At 29.5% G+C, this 25026-nt stretch overlaps 1 protein-coding gene across 10 annotated transcripts in view; it reads left to right on the top strand.

Annotated features, from left to right (window-relative positions):
• Positions 1–25026, top strand: part of LOC122509236 (mucin-5AC-like) — a 659214-nt gene that overhangs the window by 321449 nt on the left and 312739 nt on the right. Inside the window, exon 1 of one of the 10 annotated variants that reach the window (XM_043623116.1) lies at positions 6511–6827. The exons of the other annotated variants lie outside the window; for them this stretch is intronic. The gene's annotated coding sequence lies outside the window, so the exon portion shown is untranslated. Of the gene's footprint in view, positions 1–6510; positions 6828–25026 lie in introns of those variants that run through there. 10 annotated transcript variants of the gene reach the window in all.

The raw sequence follows: 25026 nt of genomic DNA, 5'->3' as shown, positions 1-25026 counted from the left end.
TTCTAATTTTCTTTCTAATTAGTAGTAAGGATCAAGTTCAGATCAGATACACTTCTTTTTCATTTCGTTGTTAGTAATAAAGGTCAATTTAAGGACAAACAGAATTTTCTTTTAAATTTTGTTGTTAGTAGTAACAATTAACTTTTAGTCGGTCGGGATTTTCTTTTAAATTTTGTTTTTAGTAGTAGAGGTCAACTACAGATCGGACAGAATTTTTTTTGTTATTAGTAATAAAGGTCATCTTCAGGTCGAACAAGATTTTTTTTGTTAGTCAGCCATCAGGTCAGCCATAATTTTTTTGTTATTAGTAATAAAGGTCAACTTCAGGCCGGACAGAATTAATTTTTTAAAATATTATTAGTAAAGGTCATCTTCAGTTTAAAAAGAATTTTTGTGTTATTAGTAGTAAAGGTCAACTTCAGGTAGTAGGAAATTTTCTTTTAAGTTTTGTTTTCAGTAGTAAAAGTCACCTACCTGTCGGACAGAATTATTTTTTTATATATTAGTACTTAAGGTCAACAACAGGTCAGACGTAATTTTGCTTTAAATTTTGTCTTTAGTAGTGAAGGTCAACATGAGGTAAGACTTCACTTGTAAAGAGTGGAACCGTCCCTAAAAGGAAATATTTAAAAAGTTTTATTTTGTTCTAAAAATTCTCATTTAATATTGTCCAGCTTTAAAGAAAGCATTTGAAAATCGTGACGAAAATTAGTAAATCGATCAGCATCGCCCCTGACGTTCAGGATTTGTGTAAGCTTAGCAGACACGATCGTTGGTCCCGGTCACACCAAGTACGTGTAAACGTCAAACGTTTTGCAATTAACTGCACGATGAAGTGAAAGGTAGAAAAGGGAAATGAGAGGGGAAAAAATCCAAGGGAGATTCGTGAGCACGAAATCAACGACGGCCAGTCCCACACACGAAAGAATCTAATTGCTCTTGTTTCAAAAAAAAGAAAGAAAGGGGGAACCTCCACCACAACCATCTAAAAGGGCCAAAATCAATCTGAACAAATAACAAACAACGCACTAACCCAGTGACACATAATTACCCCTTGTGTTCAACTATTTATCAAAAGAAAACATAATAAAAATAAACAAAAACTACCATCAGGATAAAAATCTTTTCTTTCAACATACTTATTAGTCTCAGGAAATAAAATTCTAATTTACATTTCACTGGAGAAAAATATAGAAAAAAGAGAAAAAGTTTATTTCACTGAAACAAACTGTTGAATTAACCTAATTTATAATATAGTTTTGTTGATCTAAATAAATATTCGGTTCCTTTTCATATTTACATAAAAAAGTAAAAATAGCTCATTTTGTTTTATTAAAATAAGCGAAGAATTTTAAAAATTTTGAAAATAATTGAATTATCCAGAAGAGAAAAAAGAAAAAGTTTTTCTTCAAAATCAGGAAAAAATGAATTGGCTTTCTTCTAAATAGCCGATTATTAGGTTTAAATACTTAATTATTAAGTAGGGATGATAATTTTTTTTTGATGTTTGTCAATCTATAATGGAGTATATAGAAGAAAAGGGAACGTTACACTTTGGTTTTTGTACGCTAGCGTGATCCAATTTGTCGAAGAATGCGCCATCGCGGGCAACTGAGGAGAGTGAAAAGGGCAGGCAATTAATACGACGCGAAGGCATGCACGCTGGGAGCTAACCTCGAAGACTTGCTTCATTAGGGTTTGCGAGCGTAACGCAAGGAAAGGGTTGATTTTTACCCCTTCAAAAACTCATTCACCGTTTTCCAATTAACGAAATGTCTCATGGAGTTGTTCGTCTTCTTAAATTATCACGTCTCCAATTCAATCAATGAGAGAATCCTCTCTTCTTTAATTTCCGCAAAATTCCGTGTCGATGTTTTTTTCTTCTTCCTCGACAACTCTCTAAATCTGAGTCAGCTGATTTTTTAAGAATAGTGTCTAATTTAGATTCTAGGACTAGCTAAATCGAGGGAATTTTATTTCGACTTAGTTTAATTTTACTTAAATTTATAACAATTCACGGTTTTCTTAATAAAATTGATACCAAATTGAGTCAAATTGATGCCAAAAATTTGGACCAAATAATAATTTGATGAATTCAAAGAAATATGAATGTTTCATCAGACTAAAAGTTACCCTGTACTTGACTTAAAAATGACTTTTACTACAAATGACATAATTTTAACAATTCAAAATATTCTGTCTAACATGAGACGACTTCCTCTACTGAAATTTTAATCACAATACTGTAAATCGACTAACAGTGAATGATTTTTTCTACTAATGAAAGTAAGTAGTCGGAATGTTACGTTTGATTGAAAACTGACTATCACTATAGATTTCAATATTATAAAAATAATTACGATTTGAAGTTGATCTCTACTTATTGATAACCATAAAAAAATTTTGTTCAACTGGAAGTTGACTTTTACTACTAATGACAAAAAACAGTACTGTATGACTTGAAGTTGACCTTTACCATTATAAACAAAATTTAAAAGAAAATTTTGTTCGACTGGACGTAGACCTTTACTACTAAAAACAAAATTTAAAGAACATTCCGTTCGAAGTTAAATTGACCTTTATTGCTAACAATAAAATCAAAAATATGTGTACCTGATATAAATTTGATCCATACTACTAATTATAAATATAAAAAAAGTTCTGTTTGACCTAAAATTCTGTCGAACCTAAAGTTAACATTTACTACTATAGTAACAAAAATTTAAGGAAAATTCTGTGCGACCTAATGTTGACCATTACTATTACAAGAATTATTAAAAAGAAAATTTTGCTCGACATGATGTTGACCTTTACTGCTAATAACACAAATGAAAAATTTCTGCCAGACCTGAAGTTGACCTTTACTACTAACAACGAAAAAAATTATGACTGTCCTGCACTGGCCCTTTACAACTAATAACAAAATTTGAAAAAGTTCTTTCTGACCTTAAATTGATTTTTACTATACTAATAACAAAATTAAGATAAGTTCTGTCGGGCATGAAGTTGACTTGTACTACTAATAATAAAAAAAATGCTGTGTGACCTAAAGTTGACCATTACTACTAAACCCTCTGAGCAAAAGGATATCCCAGGGATATCCTAGAGATATCTCGCGGGATATTGAGATATCCCAGGGAGATCCCTGGGATATTTGTGACATCTCAGAGATATCCCTGGGATATCCAAATTTCCATCCCATGGGAGACTCGCGCGGGATATCCAAATATTCTCCACACGGGATATGCCACGTGAGAAATAGTAATATGTTGAAAAATAATTAGAGCTTTAAAGATTTGAAAAACCATTATTAAATTATAACTAGAATGAGAAAAAAATTATTTCAAAAATAAAAGATTATTTGACTATTATCAAAATTATTTTTTTGCGATTTAATAAACATTAGTTGAATTCAATAAAATGTCTTTTTAACGCTAAACATTTATTGTGTGTGGGTTTAAACTAATTTTGGTCAATTCATTTTGTCTATTACTGATAAATATTTACAAGAAACTAAAAAAATGTGAAAGTTAAACATATTAAACAGCAACACTTATAATCACACAGTGCAAAACACACGCTTCTGATCTAATGACGCGACGCCATGGTCGCCATGACACTCAACAGCTGGGAAGGTCGACGCATGCGCGTGTAAGATTATATGAGTTCATACATATAAAATTTTATTTCTTCTTGTTTAAAGGGAAAAATATACTGGATTTTCAGTAATTAAACTAGTAATTCATGCATTATTTGTTTAGAATGTAGTTAGAATAAATATTTGAATAATTTAATATATTATCTACCAAAAAAAGTAACTAAAAATCGTACACTTTAAGCTGAGTTTATAAATATATTTATTTTCCGCTTTCGTTAATTTAATGCAACAAATATCTAAACAAACTTTTTCTAATTTAAATGCGTTAAATATAATTTCACAGCTCTTTGACACACATTCTTTGACACTTGGAACGATTGCATTTCGTTTCCTGCGCATGCGCTGACATATCCCACACGGGATGACCCACGAAAGAAAACTTTGCATATCCCGTGGATATCCCAGGGATATCCAGTGGATGTCCTTGAGATATCTAAATTTCCGTCCCGTGAGATATCTCATGGGATATCCCTGAGATATCCTAGGGATATCACGGGATGGAAATGGGATAATCGCGGGATATCCCGTGCTGTGAGGGAAATAATAATTGAAAAGAAAATTCTGTTCTATATGAAGTTGACCTTTACTACTAATATAATAACACAAATGAAAAAGTTCCTCCTAACCTGTAGTTAACCTTTACTACTAACAACAAAGAAAGTTATGACTGACCTGAAGTTGACCTTTACTACTCATAACAAAAAACAATTCCCTCCGACTTGAAGGTCATATTTACTACTAAAAACAAAAATTAAAAAAAATTCCTCCTGACCTGAAGTTGACCTTTACTACAAATAACAAAATATAATTCTGTCCTACTAGAAGTTGACCTTTACCCTTAAAAACAAAATTTAAAAAAAGTTCGTCTTACCTGAAGGTGACCCTTATTACTAATATAAAATAGTATATTTCGTAACGAGTGCGAGCAGTTGTCAATTTTTGAATGAGCACTTTTTTTGGAACAAACTGTAGGCACTAGTTACAAACGATATTTTTTCATAACAAGGTGCAAAAAAGTGCCCTTTTTTGCACCGCGTTATGAAAAAATAATTTTTTTCGACCTCAGGCTGACCATTACTACTGATAACAAAATTTCAAAGGAAAGTTCTGTCCAACTTAAAGTTAATCTTTACTATTTATAACAAAAAAATTATGTTCGACTTGAAGTTGATGTTTACGAAAAAATTATGGCTGACCTGAAGTTGACCTTTACTACTAGTAACAAAATGTAAAAAAGGCCTGTCTCAGCTGAAGTGGAGGTTTACTTCTAATAACAAAAAATAATTCTATCCTACTTGTAGTTTACCTTTATCTCTAAAAAAATATAATAATATAAAAAAAATATTTCTGACTACTTTAATCCGGATCAGTGCTCTCTAAATTTGAATCAGTTAAAAATAACTGATTTAGAAGCAAAAAGTCAGTCTCTAATTCAATTAGTAATATTTCTACTGACAATTAGTTAAAAATAACTGATTGTCAGTAAATTTGTTTTGACTGATTCAATTAGTCAATTTTAACTAATTTTTCAGTTATTTTTAACTGACAATCAGTTATTTTTTTTATTGAAAATCAGTTATTTTTCACTGATTCAGAAGCAAAAAGTCAGTCACTGATTGTCAGTTAAAACTTAAAACCATGATTTTTAACTGATTCAAATTAAGAAAGTGCAAAAAAATCCTGATTGTTAGTGAAAGTAATTGATTTTCAGTAAGTATAACTGATTATCACTGAAAACAATTGATTATCATAGTTAATAATTTATTGCTATCAAAAATAATTTATCATCAGTACTTGATTTATTATCAGTAACTAATTTTCCATAAACCTAACAATCAGTGATTCTTACATGGGAATCAATTATTTTAATAGTAAATTTTTATTTTTAATACAAGTTATTAACATGAAAACATAACAATTCGAATAGGTAATTATCTCATTATTGCCTCTCAATCACGTTATTTTCAGAGAAAATTCAAATTTAAAGAATATCACAATTTCGCAAAACATTTAAATTCCCCTAACCATCAGCGAAATTGTGAATTCAAAATTCAAAAATTAGTTATCTCATTCCATAATAATAGTTTGAAAAGTCTTGACATCTATTTACCCTAGAATTTCCCCTCATTCCATCGTGCACATTTGATCCTAATTCAAACTTCAGAAAGACCTGAATTTTTAATGACTTTATTCGATCCAACCTTTTTTGCAAGAGCGACTCAACGTCCTGCCAAATCAAAACTGACTTCTTCAATCGGTTATTTTTGGTACCAGTTTCTCCAAACAAACACGAAATTTACCAAATCTGTCACACATTATTGATCCATGTTCGAGCTAATAGGAAAAAGGGAATAAAAAGTGAAAGAGAGGGAAAAAGAAGATGTAAAAAAGGACAGAAATTTCTTATACCGGGTTGAGCAGCTTGAGAGCATTAGTGTTGGGCGGGGGGTGGGAGGATGAGAGAGGCGAAAAAGAGGAGGAAAGAAGGATCGAAATAACTAAGAGAAAGATGGTAAAAAGAAGAGGACGTAGAGGAAAAGGTGGCGGAATATGGGAGGAGGACAAGGTGCACACGAGAGGTTGTTGGAAAATAGGGGCAAGGGGGGGTGGGAAAAGGGTGAAGTGGGGGGTGGTGGTTGAGGTCCACGGGGGTTGCTCGACTCTCGAACGGGGGTAGTCCAATCAGAGGCAACGGTGTCGGGTGGGGCGGTCCGCCCATCATCTCCTCCTTTCTCGCTTTCCCTCCCCCGCACCCCTTTTTCGCGGAAACAACCACCACCATCGTACCGATCCCACGAGCCCCCGCGGCTTCTGGCGGCAGCCCAAGACAAGTGCCGCGAGATATTCTCAGCATGAGTGGTGATTGTTACCGTTTCTCGGACGCCGATCTTGACGATCATTGTCGGTTTCACAGATTCTCACTGGAAAAACAAAATAAAACAAAAAAGTGACAAGTTTCAACCAATTTGAAAATTGTTTCTGCGATTTTTGGACAATTTGGACAAATAAGTTTTTGTACACAATTGGATTGGGACAATTGAAAAATTGGGACAGTTTGGAACATTAGGGCAATTGAAAAATTGGGACATTTTGGGACAATTGAGAGAATTGAGGGTGACCATCAGAAAAGTGCGCGAGAAGAATTTTTTTTGGTACTGAATGACTTAACGTAAGTAGAAGATTTTCTACTGGTTTTAATTTTTTTGTATTTCTGATCTATTTTGGAAATTTGTGGTTGCGGATTCTATCATTTTGTGGTTTCCTTTCCTAAATCCTTGTTTGAAAACACTTTATGGTGTCTGTGGTATTGGGTAGCGGGTATTGTTATTCCCTGGGGGAATAACGAGGACGATAAAGTTTGTTCCTGGCGTGTGTGCTGCGGTAACAATTTTCCTATCGCGAAAGGACTTCTATTAAATACAGTCGAGAAATTATTTTACTCACTTCCCTACCTGTTGAGGTAGAAAAAAGAAGTAATAATTATTTCAATTCTAGAGAATCAGAGTGAAAGAAAAAATTATTTTAGAATTTATTGTACTTTTTTGTACCCTTCTGAGCTTTTCTGAACTTTTTTGTACTTTTTTATATTTTCCTGAACTTTTCTGTACGATTCTGTATTTTCTTGTATTTTTATTGTACTTTTTATAATTTTCTGTATTCTCTTTATAGTTTTCTGTAGCCTTCTGTACACTTTTGAACTTTTCTGAACTCTCTTCTATTTTCTGCATTCTCTTTGTAATTTTCTTCAATCTTCTGTACTCTTTTGAACTTTTCTGCACTTTTCTAGATATTTTCCTAACTCTTTGTACTCTTCTATACTACTTCAATTTTTTTTTGTACCTTTCGAAATTTTCTAAACTTTTCTCTATATTTTTGTGTACTTTTTTGTAATCTTTTCTGATCTTTTCGGTATTTTCTTAATTATTTTTTACATTTTTCTATATTTTTTTGTACTTTTTATTCTTTTCTGTACTGTTTTGTACTCTTCAATACTTTTTTTAATTTTTTTGTACCTTTCTGTGCTCTTTTGTACTACTTCAAATTCTTCTATACTCATTTTCTGTACTTTTCTGTTCTGTTTTGTAATTTTTTGAACTCTTTAGTACCATCAAATGGGTCTATTAGTAACAGTGGGGTAATAGGTAACAGGACTTTAAATGTTATGTCAGGAACAGGATTTTTATTATCTACGTTTTGGTTATACGATTAACAGAATTTTTATTTTTTTTTACAGAAATTACAGGACATTTGCAGAATTTGTCCATATCACAAAAATCGGACAACAAAAACAATGATAATAAGCATTCTGAATCGAAATTTAAAGTCCTGTTACTTATTACCCCACTGTTACTCTTCTGGAATTTCCTTAACTTTTTGATATTTTTTGTACTTTTTTGTAATCTTTTCTATTTCACTATATTTTTTCAAATTTTTTCCCTTTTTTTTACTCTGCTGTCCTTATCGATATTTGTTTTTTATATCCTTCTACATTTTACTATACAAGTATGTAATTTTTTATACTTTTTGTACGTTTTGAACTTTTCTGTACTTCTTTGTACTTTTCTTCTTGTATTTATTGTACTTTTGTTACTAGTAGTAAAATTCATCTTTAGGTCGGAAAGAATTTTTCTTCTACTTTTGTTACTAGTAGTAAAAGTTAACTTCAGATCAGACAAATTTTTTTAAAATTTTGTTATCAGTAGTAAATGTGTCCTTTTAGGTAGGACATAATTTTTCTTTAATTTTTGATATTAGTAGTAATAGTCAACTTCAGGTCAAACATAATTTTTTCACTTTTGTTGCTCGTAGTTAAATTCAACTTCAAGTCGGACAGAATTTGTCTTTTAAATTTTGTTGTCAGTAGTAAAGGTCACTATTAGGTGGGACAGAATTTTAAAAAAATTTTGTTATTAGTAGTAATAGTCAACTTCAGAAAAGAGACATATTTTTTTTTACTTTTATTGTTAGTAGTAAAGGTCAACTTCATGTCAAACATAATTTCCTTTTTACTTTTATTACTAGTAGTACAGGTAAACTTCAGAACTCAGTGCATTTTTAAGTTAGATCATCCAATTTTTTTAAATTTTATTTTGTTCGTCCAAAGTAAATTTTTTATTAGCATTTCATGATCTTACAACGCTTTACAATTACCTATAAACAGTAAATTTTACATTTTCAAATTGTGATTCCGATTAATTTCATTTTCTTACTTTTTCTTTTCTAATTTTAAACTGATAAGCATTTAAAACATTTTTAATATTTCTAGCCATTTAATAAATATATTTCATCATTATTTTTGATGTTGAGCTTATTTTAGACAGTGGTCTACAATTACCTAACAATTTTAAAAATCATAAAAGTGTACTCTTTGGTAAAACTGAAATTTCTTTTAAATAAGTAATAATTTTGGGAAAATGACTATGATATATGTTAGTTATGAATTCCTACTGACAAGAAATATTTAAAAATTTGAAGAAAAAATTTTTATATAAGATATTGAGCTTAGAAAAAGTGTGTCCCATAATACCCCAATCTCCCTTTGTTGACCATTAGGTCAACTTCAGGTCAAACAGAATTCTTCTTTAATTTTTGTTATTGGTAGTAATGGTCAAGTTCAGGTCCGACATAATTTTTGTACTTTTGTTACTAGTAGTAAATGATAACTTAAAGTAGGACAGAATTTTTCTTTAATTTTTGTTATTAGTAGTGATGGTCAACTTAAAGTCAGAGAAAATTTTTTTTTAAATCTTTTTATCAGAGTAATAATGGTCAACTTCCGGTGAGGCATAATTTTTTCATTTTGCTATTAGTAGTAACGATTCGTTTGTGTTGATAAATAAACAAAAGATATCTATTTGTTCAACGTGCATTACTATTTTCTGTACTTTTTTCAATTTTTCCCTATTTTTTGTACTTTTCTTGTATACTTCTGTAATTTTTTGTATCCTTTTGTATACTATTTTGTACTTTAATGTTTTCCTCTTTTGTTTTTTCTATATTTTTTTTGTATTTTTACCACCCTTCTGTACTTCTTTTCACCAAGAGGTTATTACTCCAAAAATTCCACACGATTACAGAAAAGCAACGCTTATGATTCTTTCTCGATATTAGGAAAAAATTCCTTTCTACTTGCGTTCTTCTATTGTCGATATAGTGAAAGTCAGAGAAGGGAGTATTCCTCCACAGACAAATGGGTATCATGTTCCGCGTCGCAATATCATAAAAGAGAGTTATTCTTTTCCTTGAAGTGGAATCCCAAAGGTTTCTGTTTTCGGCGATGGGAAGGGAAAACAACCACGGTTGAATAGACACCTGCGTGCCATCGCATGGTGCTATGCGAGAGAAAGAGAGATGCATCCAGATTGCCCGAACGAAGCGTGGGTGATTCGATCCTTTCTGACTCATTGCGCCCGATTTAGTTTACTGAAATATAGACTGATTCACTGCTGGGGGGGATTTTACGCATACGCTCGTAACACTGATCAAGCTTATCCCAAAATCTAAGATTCGATTCTTTTTTTTATTCAACTTGTCTCTTCTCAAGTTACGTTCTATGGCTGACCAATAACTTCTTTTACTACTTTGTCTGACTTTCATCACTTGAAATTTACTCTGAGACTATTGTTTTATTTGTCAAGTAAATATAAAAATATAAACAAATATGTTTATATATTCCAGTCTATTTAGATTGGAAAAAGAATTTACTTGACTCAACTAAACTATTTCTCTTCTATTATCATGTGAATATTTATTTGTGTCAGATAATTTTTATTTTAGTCAACTCTCTAAATTTGAATCAGTTAAAAATAACTGATATTTCAGCAGATTTTTTAACTGATCTAATTAGTCAAGTTTAGCTAATTTTTCAGTTACTGTTTATTAAAAATTAATCATTTTTTTGTTGATAATCAGTTATTTTTAACTGATTCAGAAGTAAAATGTCAGATACTGATTTTCAGTTAAAACTATGATTTTTAACTGATTCTAGAGAGAATTTAGTGAAATTTGATTAGAAATTATTTGTTCAAACACGATTTATTTGATTTTAGTAAAAATTATCTGATTGACAATTAAAAATTAAAAGAATAAATAACAATTGGCATAAGCAATTTGGTGTTTTTTGCCAATCAACCCTTTTTTTGATGTCTTTTAATAGAACTGTCAGGTTTGAAGTGTATCGAATAGTATTTTTATATTTCTGCCCCTCAAGTCACGTAGAAGGGCAAAATGGATAGATGAGATTATCTCGGCCAATAAAGCGAATGGTTCGGAATGACTGCAATTATTGCTATGCGCGTGTTGTTGGTGCCGATAGGTCCGAATGAGTGGAAGATAACGAAAAGAAGTTCCCTCTTGTCTTTTGCGTCCCCATAGAAAAAGAAGAATCACCCCTCATTTTGCTCAAGTTTTTTGAAACGCCGGAACGTGATTATCACGTTAACACGAACTCTATTGTCGATATTCTCGATAATAGGAATAGATTAACTATTCTTCTTCACGAAAAAATAATTGTACTCTCAGGAATACTAATACTAGTACTAGTATTTAATCTTCTTAATGTTGTTGTCAGTAGTAAAGGTCGACTACTGATAGGACAAAATTTTCTTTTAAATTTTGTTTTTAGCAGTAAAGCTCAACTACAACTAGGACAGATTTTTTTATTATTAGTAGTAAAGGTCAACTTTCAGTCGGACAAAACTTTTTTCATTTGTTTTATTAGTAGTAATGGTCAACTTCAAGTCAGACAGCAATTTTTCTTATTGTTGTTAGTAGTAATTGTTAAATTCATGTCTGCCGGAACTTTTCCAAATTTCATTTTTAGTAGGTCAACTTCAGGTCGAACGGAATTTTCTTTAAAATTTTGTTTTTAGTAGTAAATGTTCCATTCTGGTGGCAGAATTTTCTTTTTTGTTCTTAGTACTAAATAAGGTCAACTTCCAGTCGGACAGAATTTTCTTTCAAATTATTTTTCAAGTAGAAAAGGTTTACTTCATGTCGGACAGAACTTAATAATTTAAAAAAAAATTGTTATTAATATTAAATATTTCTTGTAAGATGGTAATCAAGTGTCATTAATATTAAATGTCAACTTCCGGTCGGAAAGAATTTTTTTTTTTGTTATTAGTAGCAAAGGTCAATTTTAGGTCGGGTGGACAGGATTTTTTTGTTATTAGTAGTAAAGGTCAACTTCAAGTCAGACAGAATATTCTTGTAAATTTTTCTTTTTTAGTAGTAAGAGTCAACTTCATGTTAAACAGAACATTTAAGTTTTAAAAAATGTTGTTATTAGTAGGTAATAATGGTCAATTTCAGGTCGAACAGAATTTTTTCATTTTTGTACCAGTAGTAAATGTCAACTTCACGTCAGACAGAACTTTTTAATTTTTTAATATTTTGTTATTAATAAGAGAAGTCAACATAGATAGCTATTTTTTTCATTTCTGTTATTATTTATAGTAAAGTTATTAGTAGTAAAGGTCAACTTCATATCGGACAAAACTTTTTTCATTTGTATTATTAACAGTGAAGGTTAATTTTAAGTCGAACAGAATTTTGCTTGAAATTTTCTTTTTAGTAAATTGACTGAGAGTGTTCGTTTATTTAATCATTTTCTTAATTATTTGTTTTAAGTAATAAATATTTATTAGTAGTAAAGATAAGCTTTAAGTCAGAAAGAAGGTTTTTAAAATTGTTAAGTTTTTCAATCAGTAGTACAAATCTTTACTATTATTATTAGAAGAAGTGGAATTTCAGTGGAAGAAGTCAATATTAGGTCAGACAGAAGATTTTTTAAATTTTTCTATCAGTATAGTACAAATTTTATTCTATTAATATTAGTAGAAGTGAAATTTCAGTGAAAGAAGTCAATATTAGATCAGACAAAAGGTAGTACAATTTTTTTCTATTATTATTAATAAAAGTAATTAGTTATCAGACTCTTAATTTTATAAATATAAAATTATTATTATTATTATTATTATTATTATTATTATTATTATGCGTCAACTTTAATTAAATCGTAACATTATAAATACATTTTTAAAAATAGAAACAGTATTTTCTTGTTAGACTCTATAATCTTGCATTTAAAGTTTCAGTAGTAAAACTTAGTTTCAAGTCAGACAGAATATTTAGAATTTTTCAAATTTTGTCATTTGTATTAAAAATCAATTTTAAGTTAAACAGAGTTTTTAAAAATCCCTTTTTATTTAAATTTAAGGTTTATTTAAGTATCCGGTTAAATAATAAAACTGTTATCACTTTTAATATTCGACGAACAATATATTCACCGTTGAATATAATATTCAACAGATTTACTATACATTCAGTGAATAATATTAATCCTAATATTGTTAACAGTGAATAATATTTGTTTTAATTTGAAGATAAAAATTGAGTGACGAGTTGTCAATCTATATACACTGTGTGTATACGACAAGGGATAGGTTGATTTCGACATGTACACGCACCATTTAGAAATAGAAGTCACGCGAAGACACGACCACAATACACGCAACAAATAAATCTTCCATCAGACTTTTATTCTTAATTCCAATATTTGCTAATCAGAAACGAAAACCTATCACATTTATCTTGACGCGTTATCAAAATTAATAGTGACGAAATGAAAATATTATTGTGCATCCCTCAAAAAACTAATGCGTCTATATTATCTCTAATTCCCCATGACATTATGCTGTCAAATTACTGTTAAATTACTGCTATTTATATGTTTTGACTCGTTTTAATTTTGATTGAATTGTTTTTATTGTTAACCATAACTTTTCACCTCACTCTTAACACTTAACACTTATTTTTTATTATTATTATCAAATTTCGCAGCACAACGCTTAGTTTTCAGATGGTTCGCACCATTACTTGTGAATTGGGTATGGAGTCAAAAGTTCCAAAACAAAAGTTCCAATTCCGAAGGGCCCAAATTATTATTTTCCCAAATTAAATTTTTTCCAAAATATTATTTTTCCAAAGACCATTTTTACCAAAGTATTTTTTTTCCAATCGTCGTTTTTTCCAAACATTGTTTTTTTTAAATATTTTTCAAATTTCAAAGTGCAACTTCACGTCAGGAAACTTTCAGTTGTTATTATCGTTGTTATTTTCATAAATTGTCCTTCGACGTGTGCTCATTCCAAAATCATGTTGTGAAATTAAAAATTGTATTCAAATTAAAAATAGTAATAAGTGAAATTGTATTAAATTATGTAAAGTATATTAAACACTCTATTTAAATAAGAAAATAGTAAACAGTGAAATTATATTTTTGATTAATTATGTCAGAAATATTACAAGTCGGAAAAAAAGTATTTACATGTCGAAGGATTTCTATATTGCAAGCATTCGGATGGAAAGTTATATAAAATATATTTAATTGTTTTAAAAATAGAAAAAAACTAAATATAACTAATATTACTAAAATTAACTAACATTATAGGTTACTTATGTTCGCGGTAATCGCCGAAGACAGGATTTTTAATATCGTTCTAAATTTTCAAGATTATGTGGATAATAATGACATTCTCGGATATATAAGGGCCATCGGCTACAATTTACATTTTTAAACTTATTTTTTCAAACAAACACTTTTTATTTTGGAAATTTTTATTTTGGAAATTTTATACTTTGGTAAATTTATATTTTGGACATTTTGGATTTTGGAACTTTTGTACTGTGGAAATATAAATTTTGTATATTTTCATTTTGGAACTTTTTTCTTGGAACTTCAAGTATTAATTTGATTCACTTTCGTATCAGTTTGATACTTTTTATACTTTTTTTAAAAGCTAGTAATTTTCTATTGAAATTTTCTGTATTTTTTTCACTTTTTTGTAAATTTTCTCTGTTCTTTTCGGTATTTTCTTGATAATTTTTTATACTTTTATATTTATTTCTATACTTTTTTTGTACTCTTCTGAGTTTTTTCTGTACTTTTTTTGGACGCTTCTTAAATTTTCTAAACTTTTCTATATTTTTGTACTTTTTTGTAATCTTCTGTATTTTTTTCTATTTTTATCCCTTTTTGTACTTTTTTGTAATCTTCTGGTTTTTTTTCTAATTTTTCCCCCTTTTTGTACTATTCTGGTTCTTATCGATATTTGCTTTAGTTTTTTTTATATTTTTCTACATTTTTCTGCACTCTTTTGTAATTTTTATACTTTTCGTACTTCTTTATAATAAATTGACACCAGAAAACTGGTTCAAATCATTAATTGATCTAAATTTTTGGTATTAATTTGATTCACTTTCGTATCAATTTGATACTTTTAAGAAAATTGTAACTCTATAACTTAGATTTTTTTAAGAACTTAAACTATTTTTTTCTAAATGTCTGTAAAATATGTAAAATATAAGCAACGGTTCGATGACCTATATATTAGTTTTTCTTGGCTCAATCAAAGTATAAAGAGAGAAGAAGATTCAAAGAGTGAGTAGTGTTAAAGAGGATAGAAAAAATGTGAGTGAAAAGATGGAGGAGAGGAGAGACAGGGAGAGAGAAAGCTAGAGAAGAGAAAAGGAGAGAAAATAGAGGAGAGAATAAGAGAGAAACAGAGAGAGAGATACATAAGCTGAGAAACTTTTCTTGTGCAAAGTACCACGCGGGCTGGCTCGCGGTTATGAAATTCTGATGGCTCATAAAATGTAAGAAAATTTACAGACTTTGTTCCCCGACTCTCCTCGCATCTTCGCTTCTTTTCCCATGTACTCTCTCTCTCTCTCACCGCCTATGCTCTTCGTTTTCTTGTACTCACTTCCTCTTTTACTTCTACCCTCGCGAAAAGAAGGAAAAGGCGGCAGCTTGGGGTGGCGGTATAAAGTTTGAAACTCGCGGCAATCGATTAGGAGCCTCAGAAAAGGCGAATGCACTTGATTCTCTCCTTTACTCTAAGCTCGTTTCAACGTCTTTTCTGTCCTCTCTAGTAAAATTCTTATGCACGTTTTGAAAGAAAATGAGAAAAAAGGATCAGCTTTTAAATACTTTTTTCAAAAATAAAATCAAATTTTTGTTGAATCTTTAATTTCAATTCCTAATGCCAGAACTTATAGCAAGAGTATTGCGTCAATATTGTATGGTAATATTTCCAATATTGCTTGGAAATATTCGCAATAGTGTCTCAATATTTCTGCGCAATGTTGCCACAATAATGTTATGTAACACGCAACTATGCTTCAAGCCGAGCGAAACACAAATAGGGGAGACCGAGGAGGAAAGTAACAACGCTTATAGCTTTTAAACAAATTAGCCGATATACAAAGTTAAAATTTTCTTTTAATCAGTAGTGCCCCCTACAAGTTCTCCATAGTGTGCAAGAGCATTTCCGGTTAGGTTAGGTCCGCTAGTGATATGACGTTACAAAAATACGTCAAAAGTAAGTTTTCGTTTGAATTTTTAAAACCTCATATTTTTTTAATTACTCAGTTTTATAAAATGTGCGTTTCGCTTTTATGTAGCTTAATTATCTGCCTTTAAGTTGTAACAGTGTATTTTTAAATTACGTGTAATACTTTTCTGTAATTTTAACTTTTTTGTTGAAAAATAGAGTGAGGAGGAAAGTAACACGTTGTTACTTTCCTCCTCGTTTCAATATTGTGCATATATACTTTATGAAATGAGTGAAGTAAATCATATTTAAAGTTACAGATTAGATTTTGTTTGTTAAAAATAATGAATTACAAGTAAATTGACTTTCGTTTTGACATATTAACGTAACTTAAAAATGATTTATTGAACCAGAAAACATTTTTATTCTGCGTTCATATTTTGTTTTATTTCATGTTTGTCATAATTGTTAATTTTTGCTTTTAAACTTTAGATAAAGTTGTTTTCATGTTTTAAAAGATTAATGTTTAATTGTTTATTTTGTTTAATGCCAAAAATATGAAACATGAAAAATTTGGCTACTTTTTTTAAGGGGTACTCTAGAGGTAGAAAAAGAGACCTATATATTTGATGATTTGTTTTGAGAAAATTAAAAATGGAATGGGATTTCTTTTTAGAAGGTTTATTAAATACTTATTGAATTATGAAAAAAAACTTTTTGTTTACATTATATAACAAAATGGTAGCAATAAATTTTTATGTTCAAAATCGACTATTTTTTACGGCCAGAATACTTTTTTGAAAAGTTTAAGTCCTAGAACAAAAAACAAAGAAATTTTATAATCTGTTTACTATAAAATTTGGAAGTACATATAGATTTTTCAACTTTCAAGTTAAAAAATCACAATGTAAACTTTATATTTTATAAAGAATTTACTGTTTATTTTTTGGCAAAAAATCGATTATTTTACTCAAAAAGTGCGCAATTTTTACAAGAATTAATATAAAAAATCTCATATGTGCTACCAAAGTTTATATTATATAGATGATTAAATTTCTTTGCTTTCTGTTTCAGGACTTAAACTTTAAAAAAAATTGTCCTGACATTTTGGCTCGCATTTTGGTCATAAGAAAATAGTCGATTTTGACTATGAAATTTATCGCCGCCATTTTGTTATAAAATTTTAAATAATTTTTTTTTATATTTCAATATGTATTTAACAAACCCTCCAAAAAGAAATCCTATTTCTTTTTTCATTTTCCCAAAACTTACTTTAATAATTTAATATTGCACGTACGCAACTTTTGGAATTAGATGCTTTATCTATGATATGGATAAGAAGATAATATCTAGAAGACACTAATGTACCATAATGTGTTAAATATTAGAGCTGTGCAAAATAATTCGAACCGAACTGTTCGAATTTTTTCGCCTAGTTCGGATGTCGAATATTCGACATTCGAGTTACTACAAAATTCGAACCGAACCGAGTTTTGTTCGGTTTTGGTACGCTAAAATGTCGAATTCTAAAATTCGACATTTTAGTCGCCCAGTTCGAATGTCGAATATTCGACATTCGACATTTCGGCGCCCCAAAACCGAACTAAACTCGGTTCGGTTCGAATTTTGCACAGCTCTATTAAATATGTATTAAATTTGTGCCAAACGTGTACAATTTGTACTCTAAGTATCTTTGTATTTTTCTAAGTTCATAATAAAAATATTTTTAAATAATAATAGTCTTCAAATTGTAAAATTAGCCATAATTCTATAACGTTACTCGGGGGTTAGGAGGAAAGTAACAAATGCAGAGGTCGTGAAAAAGTCATACTGTGAACTGGTTATTTAATCTAAATGTCTAATTCAAATATTATTTAACAGGTGAAAGTCCAAGCTTTCAATTAAGGTGTCAACAAAAATTATTCGTTAAATAGTTTAAACGCTACAATGAAAAAACTGATTTTTGTTACTTTCCTCCTCGGTCTCCCCTACTGGAAAATTCACCTTTTTTATTTTATTTAATCAGACAGGCTAGCAACTTCCATGAAGTCTTGCAGTAAAAATTACCATGCACTTTAAGATCCCTATCCACAAGACCAAAAAAATTAAGATTTTTGAAAAAAGTGGGGGTAAAGGAAAAAACATATTTTTTTGAGTTTTCAAAATGTTTTCTCTCTTTACCCTGCCAGGCTAGCAACTTCCATGAAGTCTTGAAACAAAAAGTCGATTTTACTAAACAGTGTTGTCAAAGACACTGAATGCTTAGTTAAACTCACAGAACACTGCGCAGTACACTGTGTTTTCAAAATGGCGCTAATGCGTTTGCAGGTAAGTTTAGATATTCACGAAGTGCTTATTTTGAGGTTAGAAATTGAACGAAACGCTTCTATTATTGCCAAACATTTGTTTACCAATAGTAATGCATTTTTCTATATTTAATTTGAAAAATAATTTCTGTAGTGATTACAAAAGAAGTCAACATAACCTCTTAAAAATATGGAAATTAACTGCTCGAAATTTTTGTGATAATTACGTTTTTGTTTTCTGTTAAAATATAAAAATTTCACGTTGACTTTCTACTACTATTGAAATTATTGCAAAATTAAATGTAGAAAATAATATTTCAATATTTTTACATTTTACTAAACAGTTTAGTCCATTTGACTTTCTGTGCAGTTGAATTAACTTTTTCCTGAGTAGTCACAATGACTAAACGCCTGTTTAGTAAATCCTACTACCAGTTTACTCAGTCCAAAATCGACTATTCTGTTTAGTATACATTTAACTGCGCAAGTAGTTAATCTGACTACGCCCTTCTCTCCGTGTATGCGCAACACCAACAAAATAGAGAATTTTGAAAAAAGTGGGGTAAAGATCCAAAAAATAATTTTTTTTCTTATTTTTGATATGGGAGTCGATTTCAATGTATTTATGTCCTCTGAATACTATCCCGAGTACCAAAATTGCCTAGCACTATAAGATTTAAAAAAAAGTGCAGGTAAAGGGAAAAACATTTTTTTTTAATTTTGAAAATATTTTCTCTCTTTAACCTGATAGGCTGGAAACTTCCATGAAGTCTTGGAAAAAATCTCGAAACTTGTCCTTTAAGACCTCTCTGCGTAAGACTAAAAAAAATTGAAAATTTTAAAAAAAGGGGGGTAAAAATCCAAAAAATAATTTTTTTCTAATTTTTGACATCGGAGTCGTTTTCAATGTACTTTTGTCCTCTGAATACAATCCCGAGAACCAAAATTGCCTAGCACTTTAAGAATCTGAGAAAAGTGTAAATAAAGTATTACAGTTATTATTAAATATTTGACATTTTTCGAATCTCTCGTCTCTTTTTTTTTCTTCAGAAAATTAATTAAAGTCAAACATTTGAAAATGCGTCAATTTTCCCTCTCACAGCAAATGACTCTAAGCTAATGCAAAGTCGCGGGTAATTTCCTTCTTATTAGATTCCTCCTTGCTCCTTAAGAAACGTGACACGGCTAAAAGTTTGGTTCTCTTGGTAATGATTAATGAGATTTTCTTTCTTTTTTTTTTTTATTTTGACTCCTTCGATACAAAATTCTTCGAGACGATTTAAGAATCTGGAGTTGGTGCAGAGGAGATATAAAAAGCGGAAATGGCAGAAACAGATGTAGCCATCAGGGAAAATTGTGAGTTGTCAGGAGAAAAAAGATGCTCAAGGCCCACGACAGGTTATAAAGACAAAATTAATATTCCCAACGGAAATGGAAATAGAAATCTTTTAATTCAACTTTTCAGGTAAACGGGGTATAAAAATTTGAGGATTTTAAAATATTGTCATGACGATATTTTTAAGAAAGAAATTTTTCTATATAAAGAGGTAAAATTTTAAGTACATGGTCTGAGTCAAAATTTTGTGATTCTTTTTTTCCAAATTGTCAGTTTATTTATTTTTTCGATTTTTAAATATAAATCTAAATATTTTATTTTTACATTTGCTTCTTTATAGAAGCCATTTTTTAGGTTAATTTTAAATTTTATTCCGCAATAATTGGAAAAAAAAACCGAACGGACAATTATTTAAAAGAGTTAAATAAATAATGAAATAGAAATTAAAGAAGAGAGACAGAAAAAAGACCAAACGAACAATTATTTTAAAAAGTTAAATAAATAATTAAAAAATAATTAAATTGAAATAATTAAAAAAATAGGGGAACATAGCACTTTTAAGTCAGGGTTGGACCATGTCTGAAATTCGAATCAAAATTTCAACTCAGAAAACAAATAAAAAAATGAAAAACGATAATAATAAAAATTTCCTGTTAACAAGTTATTGCTGTTCAGTTCACAAATCATCAAGCGACATTATATTTTTTCTTTCATGAAAGCACATATATATAAATAGGGGGAGAGAAGAAAAGGACTCGCTAAAACTTGCGAGTTGCACGAACTTTTGTAGAAATAAGCAAAACCCCATGGCAAGTGCTCGATCGAGTTATAAAATTGTTATTCAGATTATGATACAGCAAGTTTCCTACTCATTTGACACAACTGTTTGCGTGCACTTTGGAAGTCAGAAACTGTACAAGTACTTTACAAAACTTTTTGTTTGGATTTCATTACATTAAAAACAATTCTTTGCGAGAACTCTCTTTAGAAACAATTTTTGTTATGAAAAAGAAGAAATCAACAACAAAACGCCTCGAGACATTTTGTGATTTTAATTGATTTTGTCGTGAATTCGAAATGTGAGGATAGATGACATTTGATTGATGAGATGATGACGTTTTTTACTCGATTAGGGTAATGTCACATTGAGTGGACCACATGAGTTTTTAAGTTATCTGACAACGGAAACGTGAAATAAATAAAACAAATAGCAGCACCGCACCTAGAAACAGTATAAGAATTTATGTTCCGCGATAATCATACACGTTATTGTTTGATGTAACGCATTTTTAAGAACACAAACCAAAAAAGAAGTCGCTGTTACAATGAGTGAAGTGATTCGGAAGTGTAAAAGTAGTGTAAAATTTAAGTTTTAAAAGGTAACTTATTTTTTTCCTACTACTTTGGACATTGAAATTGATTGTCTTAGTTTAATTAAGTGATTATTTTGACTGAAAAAAAAATTTTGCTGGCTGCCATAAAAAGTTGCATGTCACCATGAGTGGACCACTGTTTATAACCATGAGTGGACTGACTGTTTTTTATATTTTTAATGTCAGTTTACCATTTTTATGGAAATAAATTGACAATAAATTGGTTTGAAACTGTTTTATGTTCTTTATTAATTTTTTTGTGATTTTGATGTGATATGTGCTAAAATTATTGAAAATGGTTTCACTTGTAAACATTGCGACACAATCATGGTCTGAAGCTGCATAAGCATAAATTTTGTTTCAATATATCAGAAATATTAAATACATTAAAGAATTTAGAATAACTTTTACAATTTTTTAAGAGTGGTCCACCCACGGTTACACTTTTTTCATTCCTTAAAAATGAGCTATTTTTTTAAAGTCAATTGTTTTTCCCAAATAAAAAAAAATCAATGCTATTATGGTAAAAACATTTATCTAGGGATCTAAACTAAAGCTTGGAATAGAAACCTCCGATTAATTTGCTGTCATAAAGAATTTTTTAGAAAAAAAGCTTAGGCGGTCCACTCAAGGTGACATTACCCTATATATTTTTCGATTGGCTTCCCTTTTGAATTTTCTTTTCTTTCTGTTCATTATTTTTGAATTTTGTTTATTTCCTTTTTATATTATTTTGGTTTTCCTTCTTTTTACTCGTACTTTGTTTTCTTTTTTCTTTCTTTATAATGTGGTTTCTTTTAGTATTTCGTTCTTTTTCTTTTTTCTTTATTTTTTGGATTTTCTTTACGTTTTTCTTATTTGTTCTTTTTCTCTTTTTGTATATTTTATTTTCTGCCTTTTTTATTATTATTTTATTTTTGAATTTTGTTTTCTTTTGTTTTGTATTTGATTTTTCTTTTCTTTTTGTATATTATTTTCCTTTCTCTTTTTTTATATTATATTTTTTCTCTTTGCATTTTGTTTATTTCTCTTTCTTGTTTTTCCTTTTTATATTTTATTTTCCTTTTTATCTTATTTTTTTCAAGTTTCAAATCGTACTTGGTTTCATTTTTCGTTTTCCTTTTCTAATATGGCCTCTTTTTTCTTTTTGTATTTGCTTTTCTTTGCATGCTGTTTTCTTGTTTTAATATTTGGTTTCATTTTTCATTATTTATTTTGCTTTCTTTCCTTTTTTAGTTTCTTTATTCTTTTTGGATTTTGCTTTCTTCCTTCCGTTTTATTTTGTTTAATTTTTTACATATTTGTTTCATTTTCTCTTATTTGTTTTGTTTATTCTTTTTGTTTTTTGTACTTTATTTTCCTTTTCGTATTTGGTTTCATTTTTCTTTTTGTATTTTCTTCCCTATCTTTTTGTATCTTGTTCTTATTCTTTTCGTATGTGGTTTCATTTTTCCTTTTGTATTTTGTTGTCTTTATTATTTTATTTAATTTCCTTTTGATTTTGTTCTCTTCCTTTTTGTTATTTTTCATCTTGTAATAATGTTTCTTTTCTTTTATTGTATTCGGATTCTATTTTCTTTCTTTTGTACTTAGTTTCTTTTTTCTTTTTCTATTTTGTTTTCATCGTTTCTTTTTGTTTGATTTTGTTTTTCTTTCGTAATGTTTTTGCTTTACTTTTTTGTATTCTGTTTTCTCTTCTCTTTTTCGATCCAAAACTTGGTCGAATTGCGATGATAGAATTAATGTCAGGATCTCTGTAAGTATAATATGTGTAAGCATGGGTACGTTGCTGGTACTCGCCAATCTCACGCGAATAATTATGTATAAAGTCAAGGATGGGAAAATATATATATATATATAGAGAGAGAGGTGGATGGTTAAAATGGGAATGTTGGCGTGAAGGTGCTCTACACGTAATAGTGAAGGTTCGCCGCTCAAAATACGTCTAAATATTAATGAGCTGTCCCTGCCTACGGCGTAACATGAGACAACTTCGTTCATTTGCTGTATATTCTCTCTTCTTTGCCCACTGCCTAATCTCATCATATTCACATTTCCTTGGCAAAAGTTACTCTCAGCTAAACGATCTCTTTCTCAAAATATTCAATGTTCAATTATTCGTAAAAAACATTTCGCTATTAGTGAATTACCTAATATTTATTTATTCAATTTTCTTTGTTATAGTTTGTTTTATTTTATTTTCATAGTTTTATTTTGTTTTATAGTTTCTTTTCAATAGTTTTCCTAAAAAAATGTTTTCTATTTCAAATTTTACATCTGTAGGCGAAAAATATGCTGTTCTTAATTTAAAAACTAAAAAATAGTGACAGTAATGCGTAGAAATTCTCGACTTTGGCAAACTGCTGCGCACATTTTTTTGAATAATTTTTTCATATTTAAATAAATAGAATAAATAAATAATAGTAGAGCATTGTAGAAATTTTTTATTCTACTCCAACCAAAGTCCATAGTGGGAAATGTTCTCTTCATGAAAGTAATAATTGAATTCATCTCCAGAAACAAGTGAGAGTTAATTTGATAACTTGAGTTGATTTTTCTCGACTAGGAAAATATATCCACGGGAGGAGAGATTATTAACGAAATGGTGATAAGTTCGTTGTCGTGTTTCGGAGACATTCTCGAAAGTGACGTTGATCTCTCTGTAAATGTCGCTTGCGATTAGCAATCCCCAAAGGATTTTGAGGGAAAAAGGAGAATGTTGCGAAAGAGTGAGAGAGGAAAAGAGAGATAAAGGACATTCGAAGACAGAATAGTGAGGCAAGGTGTGAGTTCTCTGTCTACAGCTTTCAAATGTCACGTACACAACAGTCTTTTCGAGTATCGGGTAACTCCTTGCTTTCGCGACCAAGACTATCATCTCTAACTTTCCTCCCTTTCTCTACTTTTCTCCCATTCATTGCCAACTGCAGGCAACCGAATTAGCACTGTCAGGACGAGTGTTAATCTCATAAAGAGACTCAAAATATGGGCGTGAAAACATTGTCTTCTAGAATTATAGTCGTAGAATTTTCATTTTGTTATTTGTAATTCCAGTTAATTGAGTTTTCGCTTTTCAAATTACAGTCACTTATTAAATATTTCCTTTATTATTTTATTCGCTATCATTCATTTCACAAGCAACCATTATTATTTATTTATTATTCATTTCAAATATTTACAAATGTAAAAAAAAATAATTTCGCTTAAACATTTTTTTTTTATTTTCATTTTTATTGAATTTTATTTTAATTTAGTGAACTTCTTTTTATATTATAATAATAATTGTACGAGGAAAAAATTTATTTAAAAGTAGGGTAAAGGGAAGAACATATTTTTTTCGGTTTTCAAAAAAAAACCTTGAAATGCGCAAGACCAAAAAATAGATAATTTTAAAAAATGTGGGGGTAAAGATCCAAAAAATAATTTTTTTTTGTTATTTTCGATATGGTAGTCGTTTTTAATGTATTTTTGTCCTCTAAATACTATCCGGGGTACCGAAATTGTCTAGCACTTTACGGTTTTGAAAAAAGTAAAGTATTACAGTTAATATATTTAATATTTTTTTCATAACGCGGTGCTAAAAAGGGCAGTTTTTTGCACCTTGTTATGAAAAATATCGTTCGTAACTAGTGCTAGCAGTTGCTAATTTTTGAACGAGCACTTTTTTTGGAACAAACTGTAGGCTGTAAATATACTGTAAATATACTGTAAATATACTATAATATACTATAATTATACTGTAAATACTATAATAATACTGTAAATATACTATTCCAAAACTCTCGTCTCTTCTTTTTTTCTTCAGAAAATTAATTAAAGTCGAACATTTGAAAATGCGTCAATTTTAGCTGCAATTTACTACCTTTTAGTTTACTGTGTCATTAAAATATTGCATTACAATTTTTTTTGTAGAGAGAGAGAGAGAGAGAGAGAGAGAGAGAGAGAGAGAAATTTGAAATTAAAATACGATCATCGATGGGACAAGTACCAAAATAGGAAATTTATTATATTTAAC

The sequence above is a fragment of the Leptopilina heterotoma genome, unplaced genomic scaffold (genome assembly GCF_015476425.1).
Source record: "Leptopilina heterotoma isolate Lh14 unplaced genomic scaffold, ASM1547642v1 Lhet_6, whole genome shotgun sequence".
Lineage (NCBI taxonomy): Eukaryota > Metazoa > Arthropoda > Insecta > Hymenoptera > Figitidae > Leptopilina > Leptopilina heterotoma.
Note: the sequence above shows the minus strand (reverse complement) of the source record. Positions and strands in the feature narration are given on the sequence as shown.